The 4,773-nt window shown below is 39.5% G+C and overlaps 1 non-coding gene across 1 annotated transcript; it reads right to left on the bottom strand.

The window, feature by feature from the left end:
• Positions 1–1,209: 1,209 nt before the first annotated feature.
• Positions 1,210–1,316, bottom strand: LOC148117603 (U6 spliceosomal RNA). The gene has a single exon (XR_015736887.1). It is a non-coding gene; the product is annotated as a U6 spliceosomal RNA (small nuclear RNA).
• Between the last annotated feature and the right edge of the window lie 3,457 nt (positions 1,317–4,773).

Raw genomic sequence — 4,773 nt, 5'->3', positions numbered from 1 at the left:
TAAATATTTTTTTGGCATTGATGTTTTATAAATATTTTACAGTTGACAAATATTTCCCATTTACAACATTCAGCTCGAACGTCTTCCCTGGGGGAGAGGATGAGAAGGCACAACATCAACGACATGGATGCCAGGAGTCAGGTGAAAGGAATACAGCAGATTCGTTTATTTAGCAGGGGCAAACCTTACATAGCCTTCCAGTATGTATGTGGTCCAATCTGTTGACATTGCATGGCTGCCCCTCCCTCACTGAGTAGGGACGATTAGGACCTCAGCCAGCGCTAGGCAGACACTAAGTTGGTACCTCTTGGCCTGATAGGACTTAGCTTCCTACAACAAACCTCAGTTTAAAAAATTGTGAGATGGCTCAGTAGGTAAAGGTGCTTTCCACCAACTTCAATGATGGTCCAAGTTCAATCCTTAGAACCCATTTGGTAGGAGAGAATTGACTCCAAGTTTTTCTCTGCCTTCCACTTGTGCACACATGCACATATGTTTACACACACACAATTCAAATATAATTATTTTTTTCCAAAGTTTATTAAAATATAAAAGTTTCCATTTTCGCCCCTCCTCCCAACACCCTCCCACTACCCCCACTCCCTCTCCTCTTCCCTCTCCATCCCTAAGAGCAGTCCGGGTTTCCTGCCCTGTGGGTAGTTCAAGTTCCTCCCCGCTCCCTCCAGGACCAGGAAGGTGAGTATCTAATCAGACTGGATCCCCAAAAATCCAGAATATGCAGAGGAAACAAGTCCCAGAGTCATTATCAATGGCTTTTTAGAAAGACTTCGGGCCAGCCACATTCAGAGAATCCAGCCTCCACCAGAGAATCTGGTTGGATCAAGCGCTCCTTCAGTCCCCGTCAACTGGCCTTGGTGAACTCTCATTAGATCAGTCGCCTTGTATCAGTGGGTGATCGCTCCCCTTGCCGTTCTGATTTGCTTTTTCATGTTCTTCCTCCTTCTGCTCCTCCTTTGGGCCTTGGGGGGCTCAGTCCGGTGCTCCAATGTGGGTCTCCGTCTGCATCGCCATCCAACGCCGGATGAAGGTTCCCTCTGATCTTGCCCTCCCTGCTCACGTTCTTCTTCCTGCTGCTTCTCGGTTGGACCTAGGGAGTTAAGTCCAGTGTTCCAACGTGGGACCCCATCTCTATCTCCATCTATTGTTAGATGAAGGATCTATGGTGATAAGCAAAATATTCATCAGTATAAAAATATGGAACGCTTCAGGAATTTGCGTGTCATCCTTGCGCAGGGGCCATGCTAATCTTCTCTGTATCGTTCCAATTTTAGTATATGTGCTGCCGAAGCGAGCACTATAATTATTTTTTAAAATGTTGGACCTTATGTTTTTCCACAGAACCCTCCTTAGAAGTGATCACAGTCCAGTAAGGCTCTTATGAGTCAGGGAATTATCATGAAAGTGACAGTAAAGATCAGAATAATAAATCAATTAGGGGTGAAATCTGAAAATAAATGTTCATTAATGTTTCTCAAATGTTGTATGGAGACCATAATACAGGTTCTCTCTATTGTGCAATTTTACTCCTTACTCTTATCGTTTTGAGGGGCTCACTACCCAATGCCCAAACAAATCACTCACAGAGGCTTATTCTTAGTTAGGAATGACCATCCTTAGCTTGGCTTCTTTCTTGCCAGATTTTCTTAAATTATCCTGACACCTTTTGCTTCCGGGCTTTTATCTTTCTCTATTTTTGTATACTTTTCTTCTTTCTCTGTGGCGTGTTGTGTAGCTGGGTGGCCAATCCCTAGTGTCCCCCTCTCCTTGTTCTCTGGTTGCTCCTCCTCTTCTTCGTTTCTCCTTCTGTTTATTCTCTCTGCCTGCCAGCCCGGCCTGCCCTTGCTATTGGTCATTCAGCTCTTTATTAGACTATCAGGTATTTTAGACAGGCAAAGAACCACAGCTTCACAGAGTTAAAGCAGCACAAACAAAAGTCACACACCTAAAATAATACTTTCCAACACCTCTTTTTCTGGCAGCCAACACCAAAAAAAGTCCACAATACAATATACGTAAGACATAATAACCAATTCTTTTTAAATTTAGAATATACAGAAATCCTAGGTCTGAGTTCTGAGAAAATTTATTCTAAGACACTTTCAAGTGGGGCCTGAGAAAGGACTGGTTAATAAAATGAACAATACTCCCAACAAATAAATATACTGCATGCTCCACAAGGGTATTCCTTTACCCTTACTCTATGCAGGTTGTTAGTAGGACACGTTTGCATTGTTTAGTAGAAGAGCCAAATACATAGCCCAGACATGTGAATATCTCATGGTCTTTGTGTGCTGTGCGTGTGTGTACATATTCATGTATGTACGGGTCTGTGGTCTTTGCACACATTCCCCCCAGTTTGATATTTGTACTTTGTCTTTCAGATAGAATGTTTTCCCATTAGAATTGGGAATATGCATATGTTTGAGTAGGAGGCCCTTTCAACTCTACAGAGGGCTGAGCTGAGCAAGTTCTGAGAAGTAAGCCAAAATTTTCCCTGAAAATAAATTTCAGTTTATTCCAACACTTGAACAGATGGGTGATGGAGCCCCCCCAGGCACGGCCAGAAGAATTTTAGTTTTGGAGTAGTTTCAATGTGGGTGGGAATAAATGCCCACCAGAGCCATAAAAATAAATCTAAGGAAGGAATATGTGGAATGTCTGAAATTTGGGCACAGTAATTTCCTATGGGTGCTCCCGGATCAAACGAAGCCCCACTGCTGCTGGCATCATTTTAACTCTATATAGTCAAGTATGAATTCACAGTGGATCTGTTTTCCTAGGGTTCTTATTACCACTGTTGTTGTTAGAGTGTGGACTTCTAATGACATCTGGCAATATTTGTAATTTCAGAAATTTAGCAAAAATGTTAACATGAAGTATTTTTTTTAAAATAAACAATGAAATTGTGATTTTTAAGTCTGTGTCTCATGCTTATTTTTTCAGAAGCAACAAAGGTAGTGAGAAGTCTTTGAAAGAACCTCAAATGTTTTAACTTGATCCTGGAGTAGACCATGTAGAATTCATGTTGGTGTGTAGCTCTTGAATTTTAAATTTTGATCATTTCAGTATTATAAAGATCCGTTTGCCTTGTCAAGGCATTAAATAATCTGTTTGTCTCTCAAGTCCCCAAGCTTATATTGATTTTGCAAATATATGTTATTTATTCCTCTAGGTAGTAAATAAATGTAAAACCTCTGTATACACACAAGCAAGTATACTGGTCTAGAAAATAAACCAGTTGGCACCATAACCCACATGTGGCACTTGCTTTTAGAGGCAATGTCAAGGACAATCCAAGAATATGGACTATTTTTCACAATGGCAGTTAGTAAAACTGATCTTAAGAACTTATGTGGAATACTCACCCAAGAGCCCAAAACATGGGCGAGAATTTACACAATAGACTATTGATTGATCTGTTAGTAGGCAGAGGTATGACTCTTCAACAGGAGCGACCAATAGGCCCTGCTAATCCATGTAAATATGTTCAGAAAATATTGAACTCATAGTTGAAAAAATTCTTTAAATGACTCTGATAGAAAGAAACCTTCATTTGAGAGTTTTATATAGACTGAACTTTTAGAAAGTAATGGCCCACACAGCCTGGGGAAGTGGCTTCCTGACATAGTCATCAACATGGCTGAGATCCTCAAAGGTCAGAGCAATTGACCTTGCTTTGCACATCTGGGATAAGTGACAAAACATAAGGATCAACCTGAATCTGACTTTTCCTGACCTCGTTCAGCCACTAGTAACTTGTTTCACATTAAATCCTTTCGCTGCAGCGGTGAATAAGAGTCACAGTCTTCTGTGAAGGTTTATCTGTGCAAGTCCCTTTGAGGCACAGAGATTTAAAATCACAGAGGCTGATCCTGACTGCAAACACCACAGCTCAGTTTTCTGATCCCAGTAAAGATAACTATAACTGCCAACGTTCTAAGATGTGAAGCAATGGCTGAAATTAAATTTCTTCTATTGGGAGAGCAGCAACCTGTAATTTCCATACAGAAGGTCTTCAGGACTCCTCCAACCTTAGGTAGAATTGGTTAATCTTCCTTTGCATATTAACTACCATCTTTAGTGTATCTTTGTTAATTTGTCATTTCACAGTAAGACATTTATTCGTTTACATGCTCATCTCATTCAAAAGACTGAATTTTATAGTGGGATAACCTTATTTGCTGTTGCTTTCTTAATACCTGACATAGAATCATTATTGAACAAATGAATAATTTATCTATCCATTTAAAGAACAATTATTAAGTAGTATTTTTTCAATAAAAGACCAAAAGTTACAAAAGGCATCTGCCACATATATCTGTTAAGATTAATCTTTCTTATTGACACTGTCCCTTGCCTTACAGAAGTTTTTCAGTTTCAGGAAATTTATTAGTTGTTGATCTCAGTGTCTGTACTACTGGTGTGGTAGGATTGCTATTTTTACTATGTTAATCCTATTGATCCATAAGCATGGGAGATCTTTACATTTTCTGACCTATTTCCAAGTTTTTTTCTTCAAAGACTTAAAATTCTTGTCATCCAGGTCCTTCACTTGTTAGTTAGATTTACCCCAAAATATTTTATATTATTTGTGGCTATTGGTGTTGTTTCTCTGATTTCAAAATGGCAGCCTACAGAATGGGAAAAGATCTTTACCAACCCTACATCTGACAGAGGACTGATATCAAAAATATATAAAGAATTCAAGAATCTAGGTATCAAAATAAAAAATAATCTCATTAAAAACAAGGT

This window comes from Myodes glareolus, chromosome 27 (genome assembly GCF_982192425.1).
Source record: "Myodes glareolus chromosome 27, mMyoGla1.1, whole genome shotgun sequence".
Taxonomy (NCBI): domain Eukaryota; kingdom Metazoa; phylum Chordata; class Mammalia; order Rodentia; family Cricetidae; genus Myodes; species Myodes glareolus.
Note: the sequence above shows the minus strand (reverse complement) of the source record. Positions and strands in the feature narration are given on the sequence as shown.